The sequence below is a fragment of the Mus pahari genome, chromosome 19 (assembly GCF_900095145.1).
Source record: "Mus pahari chromosome 19, PAHARI_EIJ_v1.1, whole genome shotgun sequence".
Lineage (NCBI taxonomy): Eukaryota > Metazoa > Chordata > Mammalia > Rodentia > Muridae > Mus > Mus pahari.
In genome coordinates, this window is record NC_034608.1 from 51,721,402 (window position 1) to 51,738,029 (window position 16,628).

At 45.4% G+C, this 16,628-nt stretch overlaps 1 long non-coding RNA gene across 1 annotated transcript in view; it reads right to left on the reverse strand.

Annotated features, from left to right (window-relative positions):
* Positions 1 to 16,628, reverse strand: part of LOC110337122 — a 47,236-nt gene that overhangs the window by 20,389 nt on the left and 10,219 nt on the right. Inside the window, exon 2 of the long non-coding RNA XR_002381242.1 lies at positions 9,145 to 9,312. This is a non-coding gene — a long non-coding RNA (uncharacterized LOC110337122). The remainder of the gene's footprint in view (positions 1 to 9,144; positions 9,313 to 16,628) is intronic.

Here is a 16,628-nt window from a genome sequence, read left to right on the forward strand (position 1 = left end):
AAGCTATAGAAGTCATGATTCCCCCAGTAGACAAAATAATGGCCCCATTGAACTAGAAGCTGAGTAGGCCAACTAGATACATTAGGCTCTTTGTGGTTATGAAACAATAGCTTGATAAAGAGGTGGTTGTTACATATTGAAGGCAGAATAATAGATCCAGAATGCTGAGAACCCTGTGGGGCATCTCTTAAAATAGATACTTTGGTGATGACAATGTCTGTGTGACTTTGTATAAACAAGACCATCAAAGGCTTAATCTGTAGTATAGCTCATCCACTGTATCAGTAATTTTTCTTGTTGTTGCAACAAAATGCCAGACAAAGGCAACTTAGGAAGAAAGGGTTTACTTTGGCACATGGATGTAGAGGATACAGTCTGTCATCTTGTGGAAATCATGGTGGCAAGGGAGTTAAGTAGGTAGTCACATTATATCCATAGTCAGAAAGGAGACAGAGATAAACGGTGCCCATACTTTGTCCTTTACCCTTTTCATTCTGTCAAGGACCCCACGCCCTACCCCAGTCCATGTGTTGGTACCACTCACATTTAGCTCTCTCTGGAAACACTTACAGATATGCCCACAGGCATGTTGCCTAGGTGATGCTACATCCAGTTGACAATGAAGATTCACTATTACATTTACCAGGTAAGAACTTTATCCAACACAAAAGTAATAACAGAGAACAAAGAAATTGGAAGTAAGAGGAGTGGGCCAGACTTAGCATCGCTGTTACAAATGCCTTAAAGACATAACATAAAGAAGAGAGATTTGTTCTGCCTTGCTGGTTCAGAAGTTTGAGCCACCCGCCCTCCCCTCTCCCAACCCCATGCTCAAGAGAGTGTGATGGGGCAGAGCAGCCTGGTGACTATAAATCTATAAAACAGATTACTATTCATAAGTCAGTGACCTCATAATCTAGCCACAAAACCCCACCTCTGACCACTGCTGTGCTAGGGACCAACCCAGCTTTCGGTGAGATGGCATTTAAGATGAATTATTCAGTATGCATCATTCAACGGCACTTGTATCAGAATGTAGTTATAAATGTGGGAGCAAGTCAGTGCAAGGCACCTATTTTTGTGATGTGGACCAGGGGAGCTAGAGGCATGGTTCTAGACCCTCAGTACAGTGATAATGTTCTGATTGGTTTCCTGATCTAAGAGCACTAGATCCACCAAAAGCAGTAGGATTGTGTCACAGCCACTGTCTCACTATGGGGGTGGGGCCAGCTCCCTTGGCCACTCAGTGGTGCTATATGGCTTTGGAAATCCTTCCTAGGAACTCGGTCTAGTCTAAAGCATGCTCACCAACCTTCCCTACTACCCTCTTAGCTATACACACTCTTCATAGAATTGAGTGCTTAAACTTGCTAGAGTGGCTTCTACTGTGGAGATCTTAGAATCCTGCCCCAACTGCTGGCTCAGTATGGCCCCCACTCTTCCCATTCATGTGACTCCATTCTTCCTTTCCCTGTTCTTTTTCTTATCCCTTCTCACTTGGCATGAGGTTGGAGAATAAGCAACTGTCTTATTCTGTTGGGTTTGTGTTGCTGTGAAGAGACACCGTGACCAAGGCAACTCTTATAAAGGAGAACACTTAAATTGGGGCTGGCTTAGAGTTTCAGAGGTTCAGTACATTATCACCATGGCAGGAAGCACGGTAGTGTACAGGCAGATATGGTGCTGGAGGAGGCAAGAGTTCTACATCTTGATCTGAAGGCAAACAAGAGGAGACTGTCTTCTGCAGGCAGCCAGGAGGAGGGTCTTTTCCATCCTGGGTAAAGCTTTAGCATAGGACCTCAAAACCCACCCCCACAGTGATGCACTTCCTCTAACAAGGCCACACCTCCTAAGAGGGCCCAACATATTCAAACCACCATGGCAACCTCCTGGTCAATTCAGCAGTTTCACAGAGTGAACTTCTCCATGCGTACCTTGGGCAACTGAAGGAGAATCCAGGCACAGGAGGAAAAGACTAGATTCTTTTACATTAGCTGCTGATGGCATAAACTACCTGCTGTGTAATTTGCTCAAAACCACCTGCCATATCAACAGTCTACCTGAGACTGTCTTTGACAAAGAGGTTCCTACCTCTAAAGCATTTTCAAACTATTCTAATTCTTAACAGCTACACAATAGGAAGTGGGAGGAAGAGGGGAGAAGGGGGAGGAAAATGAGCCATTAAGAATCACTCTGAGGAGCAAGACAGAAGGCAAAGAGTTGAGTGGGTGGGGAGGTGGGGAGGATCTGGGAGGAAGAGGGGGTTGTGTGGGGGAAGAGGAAGACATGATCAGAATAAATTGTATAAAAAACATGTTATTTTCAATTTAAAAAAAAACCCTCTGAAGCCAGAACAGTGGGGCTTATTGATTCATAGATAAATCACAAATACCAACCTACCTTGGTCCAAAGATATGGATTATCTCTACAACAAGACCCTTGCTGTTCTGTATACTGGACACACAAATGTAAATCGGTCATGTAACATTGCTATCTCGGGAGCTTCCAGCAAGTATTCTGCACAATGCTTAATGAGAATGCTATTTTCTCTGATAAACAGACTAGAGGTCCAGATCGGCAATCAGATGCCCTGGGTTCTAGACTAATCTTCATCTCCTCACAGTGATGCTTCTCGTTTAGAGACAGGCTGAGAATCACTCGGCGAGTTTGAGTCAGAGACAAATGAAAGAGGGGGTGGAAAGTTATTCTGCAAACGTTTGATGGTTCCCAAAGGTAAGGAAGGCATCCTGTGATCCTCATGACTCAGATCATCCCCCCAGAGACTTCCCAGTCAGGAGTCCCAGAGGGCCTGACTCATCCTGATCTCTTTCTGAGCCCAAGTGGCTGGCCCGCTTTGGATGACAGGAATTGTGGGGACTTTATGTAACTTCTAACTTTGACTCTACCATCTGCTAGCTGTACAACCACAAGCAGGTGTCCTCAACATCCTCGCCATTGAGGTGAAGCAACGTTTCTGCCTCCTGTGACTGTCATGCAGATGGAGTGAAACAATCTATATCAAGTGTAACAGTCCCATAAGGTTCAATGCCTGCGTGCAGCAGCCACTGAAAAGAACTGACAGCTTAACAGGGCCTCCAAATTTTTCCCCACCAGCCAGTGCTCTGCCCCATGGTTCTGTTCCATCCAACCTTCAAACAATCATCTCTAGGCTGGACCAGCAAAAAAGAAAGGTCTCTAGTCTGTGTCCTACAGTTTCAATGCAACTTCTATGTAATAAGATTCAGTGACACAGATGGCTTATTGTTTATTTAGGGAAGCGCTGGGTGTTGAGTGCAGGGCCTCACATACACTAGGTAGTCCACCACTGAGCCTCACCATAGGTCCACTGGATCTTTAAAATGGCCCATCCACTGAAGCTCTGTTTGTTGATGGTGCCCTCCCACCCTGAGAGCCCCATACAGGCACTACTAGAAAGGACAGCTTCAGGCAAGGGAGATCGCCATGATGTCTCAGGTTATAGAGAGATGAGAACACATTGTACATGATAAGCCGTTGAAAACACAACTGTTTTTCCGGGCCAAGTACTTAGGAACAAAAGGGTATCTGGAGCCACAGCCAGGGGCATTGGCAGGCTTTGTAGCAGCCGGAAGGATCCTTCCAACCACACAAGAGCCACCTCAGCCCAGCAGATCACACTAAAGTCCTCAGTGTGCCAGGAGCACGGGGCATGGAGTGAAGTGCAACTGGCAGTGCTCATGTACGTGATGATAGCATTCAAGGCAAAGGACATGGTCTCAGGGCCGTAGCTTTCTCCCTGTCAATCGCACTTAAAGGGTCTGCAGAAGACAGAACTCAGCTGGGATTACTTTGTGGGGAACGAGGAAAGGCTTTGTACTAAGGACGGTGTTGGGCATTTGCTTTATGGCTGGATGGACCTGTCAAGCAGCTGGGCGGTCCTTGCCACCGCCAAGTAGGAACTGCCATTCTCCACGGCTCAACCATGAGTCCTCTCTAAGCCAGTAGCCAAGACTGTGTGCTGACAGACACTAGCTAGAGGGTTCTGACAGGCGTCATAGCCAGCTCCATGGCAAGCAAGGGAGCGAGGCAGCATCGGAGTCCTGTGACTTTTCTGGAAGTGTGGCTATAGCACATATATGCATATAACATCCAGAAAGGAAAAGAGAAAAAAAAAAAAAAGTCAGGAAAGGAGTAAGGAGAAAAGATGAAATCAAACGACATTCTTGGCATTTTTTCAAACATCTGTGAAATCCTCATTGTTATCTCTGATGTCAGTGTGACTGGGTTTAATAACTCAAAGAGGTGTGGATTCATTTTAGAAGCCACATACAAATGAGGCTGAGCTGACTAATACACACACACACACACACACACACACACACACACACACACACACACGCAGCTAGCTCCTTAGCTTTAGCGCCCCTTCCTTAGGCATGTTGACTGAAAACTCTCTTTACACACTTGCAGGCCATGTGTTATTGCGATTAGTGTTTCTCAAAACAAACCCGAGTCAACCTCTTACTGCAACTCCTATCTGTAGCTATGCATCCCAATCATCAATAGAGCAAGCGGGGCGGGGCCGGGAGGGGTGAGGGCACAGCCTTGACTAGGGTGGAGCAGAGTGTGACGGTATCAAAAGCTTTAATAAATATTAAATCCTCTCTTCCCCCTTTCCTTTTCAATATCCCAGCAGCTGCAGCCCAAGATGCTGCAGGTAGCAGAGTTGCAGCTCCCCAGGGCTGTTCTCCTTTGGCCCTCTGCACTGAAAGGGAAGCCACAGACTCCCCAGGGCCTGCCCAGCCTGTGGATGTGCTGTTGCCCAGAAGCCAATCAGTTGCTGAGCATGAGGAACTCGGGGACTCTGCTGTCTGGTCATCTCCTCACCTGTGAATGCCTTTCACACCTGGGAGTGATTCTTGGCTTGCTGTTCTCCCAAAGAGCTCTAAACACCTTCCCGTCTCACTGGCCAGCGGTAGGGTCTCTCCATCTTACTGTAGGCCCAAATATACCATCCCCGTCTCACTGGCCAGCGGTAGGGTCTCTCCATCTTACTGTAGGCCCAACATCCTAGTACTGCTTGGAAGATCTGTATCCCTCCAGCTCTCGTTGCTATAACTAGGCTGGTTCCTGGCAGACATACAATCGTGCCTTCGTATTGGCATAGAGGGTGGAAGTGGTGGAGGGAGATTGATTCCAGGACATCCCACAGATACCCAAATCCCAGATGTGCAAGACCTTTGTATATAATGGCATGCATTTTTCATAGAGCCTACACACTTCCTTCATATACTTTAAATCATCTCTAGATTACTTACAATACCTAATACACAATAATGCTTTGTAAATAGTTATTATACTGGGGAGACAGAACCTGTAGAGTCCATCTCCAGTAGATAGGCATGGCCCCCCAGTTTAAGGATAAGGCCAGCCACCCATCTCAAGAATTTTAACCCAGAATTGTTCCGGAAAGGCCATTCTGAGGCATCCCACCTAGGGATCCATCCCACTGCAGACACTAAACCCCAACACTATAGCTGATGCCAACAAGAGCTTGCTGACTGGAGCCTGATATAGCTTTCCCCTGAGAGGCTCTGCCAGCACCTGACCAAAACAGATGCAGATGCTCACAGCCAACCATCGGACTGAGCCCAGGGAACCCAATGGAAGAGTTAGGGTAAGGTCTGAGGAGCTGAAGGGATGTGCAACCCCACAGGAAAAACAACATCAACCAACCAGACACCCCAAAGCTCCCAGGACTAAACCACCAACCAAAGAGAACACATGGAGGGACCGATGGCGCCAGCTATATATGTAGCAGAGGATGGTCCTATCTGACATCAGTGGGAGAGGAGGCCTTTGGTCCTGTGGAGGCTCAATGCCCCAGCATTGGGGGGGGGGGGTGCTAGAATGGTGAAGTGGGAAATGGGGGAAGAACACCTTCATAGAGACAAAGGGGTAGAAGGATGGGATAGGGGGCTTGCTGAAGGGAAATCAGGAAGGGGGACAACATTTGAAATGTAAATAAATAAAATAACCAATAAAAAATAGTTATTATGCTGTATCACGTAGTGGATGATGACAAGAAATAAAGGTGTGTACCTGTCTGCATAGATCCTACCATTGTATTAACTACATAGTGCTTGACCCAGAGTTGATTGAGTCTGCAGGTGCTGGATCTACAGATACAAAAGACAACCCCAGCCCTACTGATAGAGTTAAGCTAGACACTCCTGTCAGGCTTCCATCACTTATTTCTGCGTGCACACACACAACCCTAAGTATCTTAGCTCTTCTAACATGTACTCAAAGGTCCTCTACTGAGCCTTCCTCCCATGTAAAGTCACTTGCTCAGAGTCCCCAGTGGACAGAGGCGTGTCCATTCTCAGGTCAGGTCACCACCAGGACTATGTTACTGAGATGCTAAGATCACCCAAAAGTGCATGTGGGCTCTCAAGGCAGACATCTAGAGAAGACTCCAGAAGGAGGGAGGACTCAAGTGAGAGGCGGGAACTCAAGTCAAATGGGTCACAGAGGATGGAAAGATAAGACAGGAACTCCAAGTTTGTCTGACTACGAAGGCTAAACCAAGGGGTGACAGATCCCAGAGCCTGGCTCTGGCAGGTTCTTCACCATGTGTGGTTTCCTGTAATACTGAAAGCAGCCTTATGGTTGGTTCCCAGTGATGGTCTGTCACAGGATGAGAAAATCGGAGTGTTGGCCAACAAGGCCACAGTCTTTATTGACACGGTAAGTTGAGATGCTTTCTTAGCTGATGAGGGGCTGGGCAAATGCGAATGGAAGAAATGAAGGCATATAGAATTCTGGAAGCTTGCATCTCAGCGCCCTGGGTTCCACACTCCAGAACGCCCTTTGGGCATTGCCACATCTACAAGATGGCAGAGGAAGGTACCACATGCCCAAATCCTAAAGAGTGGGCACTGGATTGACAGCCTCTTTAAAGTGTGTGTGTGTGTGTGTGTGTGTGTGTGTGTGTGTGTGTGTGTGTGTGTGTGTAGGTCACAGGACCATACTGCTGTGTCAGCTCTCTGCTTCTATGTTTACATGGTTTCTGGAGCTGAACTCTTGAGCAGACGAGCGCCTTTACCTTCTGAGCTAGATTGCAGGCTTGACAGCCTCTTTCTTTTGTTTGTTTGTTTGTTTTTAATGAGCAGAAAATCCTGATGTGAAAATAAACCTGTTACTAATTCTGTTTCTACACAGAATGATTTTTCTCCTTCCCCTGGGGTGGGCTCAGAGCTGCAGAGATCCCAGCCCTTGGCTGTCTTTGGAATGACTGGTATGTGTAAGCAAACTAAGGCTTGTTTTGCTTTTTGAAACCTCTAAACCACTAATGGGAATGGAAGTTTAGCAGAAGCCAAGCAGACAAGTTTCTAGGTTTCTTGGTCATTGATGCAGACAACAACATCTGTACTGAGTCTTCTATGAATCGGTTTCATTTGAGCTGCTGCACTGGGGGTGGGGGTGAGAGCTGGGGGTGGGGTGGGGGAGTGAAAGCAAGCCTGCAAAGAAAGGTCTCTCTCTCTCTCTCTCTCTCTCTCTCTCTCTCTCTCTCTCTCTCTCTCTCGTTCATTCTCAGGAATACAGTGGCAGCTTTTGAGTGTCTTACAGAGAAACACCCTAGCCAGTTTATACCTTCAGTTTTCTCAGACTCCTAGCTCCACCCCCATATCCAAGTTTTGCAACCCGGTACACCACGGGTTAAATAAATACGTGTGACAAAACAAGGAAATGGCAACTGGGCTTTGCAAACACCTGAACACAGTTCTCTCTGTATGCAAATGAGCCCGGAAGCGTGGACCGGCACAAAGATGACCCTGTAATCCAATCCCCTCGGTGCAAATAAGAATGTGTGCCAGTCAGGCCTCAGCCTTTGACTACAGCCTGCTCAGAGGCCGGCAGCCTCACAAGACCTGAGGGCACTGAATGAACTACCACTGGAAAACCAAGCTTGTGGCTGTTTGGGTTTTTGCTTCTTTGCTTACCTTTTGTAAGGCATAGGGTTCAGAGTCCAAGTCTGGGGTTCGGACCACGCTGGTCAGAAGGCTTTAGGTACAATCACAGTGTCCCAGCTCTGAGTTCCCTACCCGCTCGTCCCCAGGCAATCACATAAATTCTTAGCGCTGCTGGTTTTCTGTCTATAAATGGGAAGGGGAGCCTAACAGTACCCGCTCTGGTGGCCTTGGAACAGTGCTGTGGGCTTAGAAACACGGCAGAAACCATACTATAAGTTGCCAGTGTAGCACAAATGTAAGAAAGTGTCCACTATGGGCACACTGGTCCCCAGATGGGTATATCTGAACAATTCAAGTTGTCTGGTTATAATTCTGATCGTCACCTTCAAAGAAATAACATGTAGCTACCTTCTAGGTAGAACAGCCCCACACGGACTCTGATGACCACATGAATTTGCTCAGATACAGTAATGTGTCCAGACATCAGACTTGCGTGCTCTGTGTAGGCAGGAAAAGCAGGTTTATCTTCCTCCAGAAGTGTTATGTCTTGTTTAGAGAAGTTGGATTTTAAACTGATTTTTGAGAAGACACTTACAAAACCTGCAAAAACTCTCTACTTACCTCAATAATCCCATTAACTAATTTTTTTTTTTAAATGCGTTATCTCTAACTAGGTTAAAGGTCCTTCTGCCTTTGCTACGTTGCAGTACTGATGAGTTACCTCCACAGTCACAGGGTCAGACAGCTGCTGAACACCCCTTAGATATGCCCCGCTCCTGTAGACTCACCTGTCCCAGGCGCAGTGTGCCTCTGCGGCCACCACAGCCATCCTCATTGGTGCGTATTTTCATCTTCTCAGTCTCGGGGATGCATTCAAATGCTCGCTGACCAGATGTTCCTATAAATAACACCTCAGATAGTTACCTCCCTAGTTTATACTTACCTGGAAGCTTATCTAAACGCTCATCTTCCACTCTAATAAAGCAGCCGCATGCAGGCAGTGTAGTCCTACATCCCCTCCACTCTGCCTTGGGAATACCTATGCCCCGCCCCCTGACACACAGTGCTTTAGTGATTTGCTGTCAGGCTCTTACCCCCTTTGCAATACAGTGTAACTCTGTCTTCCCCTAAGAAGCTGTCAAGGCCAGGTCTGGTTCAGTATAAGCAAATGCAGTAGCTTTATCCTCACCCTTGTATGGAACTTAACATGCGGTGACCAGGATATCTGCATTCTTCCTCCCGGATGGAAGTGCCTGGAAGGCAAGGGCTGCCTTTCCAGCCACGATATTCGGCTCCCAGTAAGCTCCTCACTGCTCTTTTCTGGTCGCGATGACAGGAGTCCAGCAAGGCAGAGAAACTGAAATACTAACAAAAAGGCCCACCTTAGTTCAGGACCCCCAAAGAGTTTTTTTTTTTTTCCATAGAAACTTTGGCTCTACACACCTCCTTAGAAAATATATTATAAAACCGCTCGCCAGGCAGTGGTGGCGTACTCCTTTAATCCCAGCACTTGGGAGGTAGAGGCAGGCAGATTTCTGAGTTCGAGGCCAGCCTGGTCCACAGAGTGAGTTCCAGGACAGCCAGGGCTACACAGAGAAACCCTGTCTAGAGGAAACAAACAAACAAACAACACCCCCCCCAAAAAAAAAAAAAAAAAAAAACAGAAAAACAAAGAAACCACTCTGCTTTGGCCAAATGGAGGCATTAATACAACAAGAATTATGGGTTCATATTCATACAGGTAGCTAATCAACAGGGCTGAAACTAAAACAGAACAGAAAGCAGTGATACGTAGCCGGTTTCATTGCCAGAGCATTTGGAGACCCACAGAACATCTTAATATTGACTGCTGTGATCATTAACATTGGCCAAATACCCTGCAGAGGCAAGGCAATACACAGAAGAAAAGTTGATCAAACAGGTGTACCCCAAGCTCAATAGGACTGTGCAAGGGCAGACACAGCATTTGAATCTGGCATTACAGAATGACCGATGGGGCAGATCATGAAACTGTCACACGGGATCTGCCCTAAACCTGTTGATCCACCTTGAACAACAAGTCCTTTGGCCACGCATGGAGAACTTTAGCTTTGCCATCTGCAAGGTAACACTATCCTTTTGTCATTCATAAAATTCTGGCTCTGTTCACATTCACTTGCTGTGGGCGTGACAGAGGCCTCAAACTGACAGAGCCTAAATACCCAGTGGAGCTAAGTTCCTGTCTATGTGTGGCTGATGCTCACTATAAAACCTATGCCTGCACCAACTGAGTCAACCAACTTGGATCTGTGGGGGCTCCCAGAGATGGAACCACCAACCAAAGAGCAAGCATGGGCTGGATCTATGTCTCCCCGCACATATGTAGCAGATATACAGCTTGGTCTTCATCAACTGGAGCAGGGGACTGTCCTTGAATCTGTCGCCTGCCTGAGGATCTTGCTCTCCTAACTGGGATGCCTCGTCTGGCCTCAGTGGGAGAGGATGCGCCTCAGTACTGCAGTGATTTGATGTGCCAGGGTAGGGTGATACCCAGGGGGGTCCTCCCCCTTCTCAGAAGCAGGAAATGAAGAGAGGGGCTATGTAGGGGGAGGGACCAGGAGGAAGGGGACTGCTATTGGGATGTAAAGTGAATAATTAATTTTAAAATGGACCCATCCATGCATGTTTTCTTGGGGTTTTTGTTTTGTTTTGTTTTGTTTTGTTTTGTTTTGTTTTTGCATGGTTTTCTAGGCCCTAATGGCGGTTTTGTTATTCCCTTTCCCCTTTGCAAGAGAAGACTGTATTGATTACATTTTCAAGCTCACCCCACAATGTCACCCCCTCTGTTTTATGTAATCCTTTCTTAACATCTTCTAGCCTTTCTTCCCACTCCCAGCCCCTCCCAAGAGGATCCATCCAACCTGCGAAACCCACAACATCTGGTTTGAATGTGCTTTTATAAAAGGTGCACGGTTTTTTTGCTTTGTGCATATCTATTTTTAAATCTCTAGCCTGGATCTCAGGTTGTATATTTCTGCTTTCCTGGGGAAGCTGGCAAGGACGCCCGGCTATCCCACCCTCCCTTCCACCTCTGAGGATAACTGAGGGCCAAGGGCGAGCTGCTGGTCCTGTGCTCTCTGCCCAGGATGAAAAAGCCGGAAGTGGCCACCCTCGCAGCAAACGGAAGGGAATCTCAGCGGAGAGATGATGTGCAGACTTTCCAGAAACTCACTTCATCCGAATCCTGTTTTTACCACATTGTGTGGCTGCAGGCGAATTACTCAGTCTCTCAAAAACAAACAAACAAACAAAAACAACCCAAAAAACAAGCCTCCACTTCTTGGTTCCATAAAATAAGAGGGAGAATAAATCACTGAGGGTATTGAGAAGGTTCTATAAGAGAGGCTCAGAACAATAAGGGCTAGTCCTGTTTAAATTCTAAGTAGATGGCAGCTGAGTTTAGTGAGACATGCCTACCAAAGCATTCACAGCAGCCGAGCCCCCCCAGGTCCTGTGTGCGGGAGAGAGAACTGGGAATGAAAACCACATGAGAAGCCAAGAGCTTTAAAGCCATGGACAGTGGAAAATCACACAGCTAAAGACCTGATCATTAAGCCTTCAAGTCCCCTGGGGTAAACGATCCAGAATAGAAGCATACACGGGTCAAAACTGGTCTCCTCTACAAAACTGGTCTTCCACGTCTAAGACCTCCTTCTCTCCTCTCTCCTTCTCCTTCCCTTCCTTCCCTTTGTTAAACTATGCACCAGCTTTCCTCAATCCCAAATAAAAGTCTTCCGCACCTGTAAATATGCCAACAATCTGATGTCAGCGTCATCAGACTGCTGTACCCGGGCCAATCTTTATCCCAATGTTTGCTATTCAAGGAAACGTAGAGCTACAGAAAGTTAATTAGTGCCTAAGAGGTCTATAAAGGCCATCTGCCCCACGACTCTTTTACATTTGAGGACGCTGGGTACGTGAAGAAGCCTCTGCCACTGTCATTTATTTTGAGCCATGTGTTCCGCTCGGCATGCCGCGATCACGCATGCAACTCCACAACTGACAGTTAACACACTCTGATGTCTCCGAGTCACTTCTGCATGGAGACAGAAGCAGCTCGACATTTCCAGAGAGCCAAGAAGTCCTCTGCAATCACTTCTAGAGCTACGGTCCTAGAGGGGAATATGGCTTAAACGCAGTCACGTGTTGCTGAATCCCGAAGCCTCTCACATCTCCTCACCAGTAACCTTTAAAGGGCATACCCTGGGGTAACAATGATACTGTCAGTGCCCTTCAGCGACGTGAACTCTGGGCTGTGTGTCTGAGCAGCCGGAGCCAGGTGAGTCACAAAAGTCATGCCCAAAGCCACAAGGATCAGAGCAGGATTGTGAAAACCCCAACCCCGCCCCGCCCATAGCATTAGCTCAGGGACGCTAACTGTCCGCTTCCTCAAAGAGATGGCTTTCAACAAGGCTAATGATTCATATGAGATCAGAAAAATCTGGTGTGCTTCTATTTATACCCTCCAAACTGGTTCAACTGCCCGTGCAGAGTGTTCACACATGAGATAGCATCTGAGGACTTTCAGCAACTGGAAAATTACATTTTTCTTTTGTTTCTTAATATAATATTTGTACAGTTGTGTTTATTGTTTAGGTCAGTGTGTGTGTTTGTGTGTGTGTGTGTGTGTGTGTGTGTGAGAGAGAGGGAGAGAGAGAGAGAGAGAGAGAGAGAGAGAGAGAGAGAGAGAGAGAATAATTTGACTTTGTATTTTTCACATTAAGGTGACCAAAAATAATAAATATATTGAATCTTATGATTCCAGAAGATTTCTAAAATAGATACATTTGAAATTTTCATTGGTCTTACTATTCTGTCAGTACAAGATGCATACAGGAATTTCTGAAATTTTGTCATACTTTTCTGCCTAATTTTGGGTTGCATAAGTTTCTTTCTATCAAATCAACTGCATTTATTAAGACATAATTAACCTATTTCCACATTTAATCATCTAAGATATATAAAGCTCTAATCACAGCTTTAGATCAGCTTGTAATCAATGTTATCAAACTGAATTAATTTGACTCTAATCAAAAGCAAAAAAATACCATGACATTCTAGCTAATGAAGGCAGTTTTATTTTCAGAATGTGCAATGCCTGTGGAGCTTTGGAGAAAAAAAAATGAAAAAAATTTTAAAATCCTTCTAGGCACATTTAAAGACTCCCAGGGCTCAGATTCCCCAAGGGGCAAACCGTATTGGCTTAGAGTCTCATAAGGGGCTGAATACAGAAGTTAGAAGGCGAGGACGCCTTTCATTTGTTTGCATTTCCCAAGAAAGATCTGAAAGCTGGGGTACGGACACAGTGCTTGCCTTCTAACATTTTCATTTCCCCATCAGAAATAAGGGAAAGACCCTTTAAGACAAAGAAAAGTAGCCATCGACAGCTCCTTCACCCAGGGCTGAAAGCTAATTACGTAAGAGGAAAACAACCCTCTTATTCTTCCTTCAGTGGAAACCTTGTGGTATTAATAGTTCCTCATTTTCTTCCAAGCCTCAGATAAACTCGAGCCTTTTGAGGATTTAAAAAAAAAAAAAAAAATTCCAGAATTTCATCCGGGACAGATTAGTGCTGTCTCATGTGACTCGAATTTAATAATTCTGGACTGAGGCAGGGGTGGGAGAAGAATTCACCCCCAGAGGAAGAAATTATTTTCAATTATGGATCAGTGAGCAAAGCCAGAAGTTTTGACTCAAGCCCCAAAGAGAATCAATGTCCATTTCAATGGAAAACCAGCACAATTGGTATCAATTTGAGGTCAATTACACCCACATTTTTTTTTTCTTGTTTCTACTTTCAGACTAGGTGTTTGGTGGAACTTGCCTAAAGAAATAACATATAATTTGATGGCTGGGCCCTAAGTAGATCTGAATAGAGCAGCAGCTCTCACCCTCCCTAATGCTGCCGCTCTTTTATACAGTTCCTCTTGTTGTGGTGGCCCCCAACCGTACAATTGTTTTTGTTGCTACTTCAGAACTGTAAATTTGATACCGTTATGAATCCTAATGTAAATATCGGATATGCAGGATATCTGCTCTGCGACCCCCAGTGGGATCACAACCCACAGGTTGAGAAACATTGAAGTAGAATCTCGTGAATTAAGAAGGGAGTCAAAAAAATAAAATAAATAAATAAAATAAATAAATAAAAAGCAAACGAAAAAGATGGAAACAGATCCTGATTAAATTGACCTGACAGAACACCCTCATAGAAGCAGGGGAGGGGGAATGGGATAATATTTGAAATGTAAATAAAGAAAATACCCAATAAAAATGCAAAATAATAAAAAAAAAATTTTTTTTAAGCAAACAAAAAGGATGGAAACGATTCCTATTAAACTGACCTAACAGACCACTTGTATGTTTTTTGCTTGAGTTTACAGCAAAATTTAACTCCCAGAAATTAATGGGATAACCTTCACAAAGCTTTTCCTGACTGTTCTTAGGGCATTAATGTAGCTGGCTCTGTGAGACTGTGGTCATCCAGAACAACTAATGCTGCTAAGTCAAATACAAACCACGAGAAAGGAGAGACAACAGAGACAAAGTTATCCATAGCAGACAGGTACTCACCGCAGTGGTCGACGGAGTATAAATATTACTATTGAGGACCTCTGTGTTTAAGATCTGAAGCTCTATGCCAATGCCACATTCCCAACTGACCCCAGGAAGGGGTGGGGTGGGGAGAATGCTTCCAAACTATTCCTGCACGTCATCCTAAGGCACGTTTGCTGACTTGAAAGCAGGGGATATGTTTCACGGACAGTATCAGCTCCATTTGTAATAGCACCCAGGAACTTGGAAAGCCAAGCAAAGATCAGGAGGCAACTCATTAATTAATTAAGGAGATGGAAGGAATGCTGAATGCATAGAGCATTTGGTGCCTATGAATTATTCACTTATTTTTATCTTGGTTATTATCATCGTGCATCTATATGTCACGTATGTGTGAGAGTACACACGTGTGATGCAGTGTTTGTGTTTTTGCATCAAGGCAAGTGTTATGACCCTCCTCCCACTACCTCTCTGCCTCTGTGTCTGCAAATTCTTATCTTATACCCCTTGAGTCCAACCCAGAAAGATTAGCTCAAGGCTGAAAGATCTCCATTCTGAACTGGCACCCCAGTCAATCATGATGCTGGAAGTCTTAAGTGACATTTTTTAAAAAAATACCAACTGAAGAGAGTGGTCTTCCAGCTACACACGCTGAAGGAAAACCTTATCTGTGCCACTTTGAAACCGACGAGAAGAGCCGCGGGGACTCGGTCTAATTTAGACCGTTCCATGACACAATCTTCCATCGCCTCCCACTTTATTTACACGTTATTTATGCCCGCTGAAAACTCTCAGGGACGAATGCAGTAGCAGTGGCAACTGTCATTTGTACCACGTAACATCAAAAGAGCTTAGACGCTATGGGCACCGTGGTACTTTATATGCGACATCAATGACTAAAAACAATGACTGAACTTTTGAAAAGGTCTTTAGGAGCAGTCCAGTCCTGCTAGAGGGGAGAGCCAGCTAGGCTTGCCCTCCCACACACAGCAGTAGTAAACTTTTCACAGACGTAGACTTTTCTGGGAAGCAGGGTGCTTAGAATAAGAAGGTTGGGAGAGTGATTTTTGTCTGATTTGTTTCCTAAACCTGGGGAAATGGTCCAGGTGATACTCCTGAGACTCCCATGGGAAAAGCAGAAATAAAATCCTTTGGGCTTAAAGAACAAGCCACGGCAAAAAAAATAAGTGGTGGTATTGAGAAGGGAAATGACACATTATAAACTCTGCCCAGATAGCGACGTGTATTTTCACAGAATAAAGTGCAACAGCCAAGCCTTATGAGCAAGAAGTAGAAGAAAAGTTGAGCTGAGTCACAAAACTCAAGCGTTTTCAGCTTGAATTCACCCATGACTGCTGCCTATAATAAACAGGTGACAGAGCCAGATACAAAGGCTCATGCCTGTGATCTGAGCACCCAGACAGGAGGTTGGCCACAAGCTCAAGGCCACGTTGGCTTTGTCATGAATTCCAAGACAGTGTGGGCTGCAAACTGAGACCCTGTCTCAGAAAACAAAACAAAACAGTAACAACAACGGCAACAAATCTCCAAACACAGAAACAGTGCAGCAACTGGGACAGGATGCTTCCAGTCGCCATCTGCACCGAGAGCTTGGGCTGTTCCAGAGCCCTCTGTACACAAATTCCACCAGGGAAGAGCTGGTCTCCCAGGAGTGCTGACATAGGCTTAAGAACCCACAGAAGGAACAAGCTCCTGCCAGAGACAGCAAGAACATTGAGCACCAGAGATCGCCAGATGGCAAAAGGCAAACACAAGAATCTTACCAACAGAAACCAAGACTACATGGTGTCATCAGAACCCAGTTCTAACACCACAGCAAGTCCTGTATACCACAACACACCAGAAAAACAAGATGTGGATTTAAAATCACTTCTCATGATGATGATAGAGGATTTTAAGAAGGACATAAATAACTATCTTAAAGAAATACAGGAGAATACAGGTAAACAGGTAGAAGACTTTAAAGAGGAAGCACAAAAATCCCTTAAAGACTTACAAGAAAACACAACCAAACAGGTGAGGGAATGGAACAAAGCCATCCAGGATCTAAAAATGGAA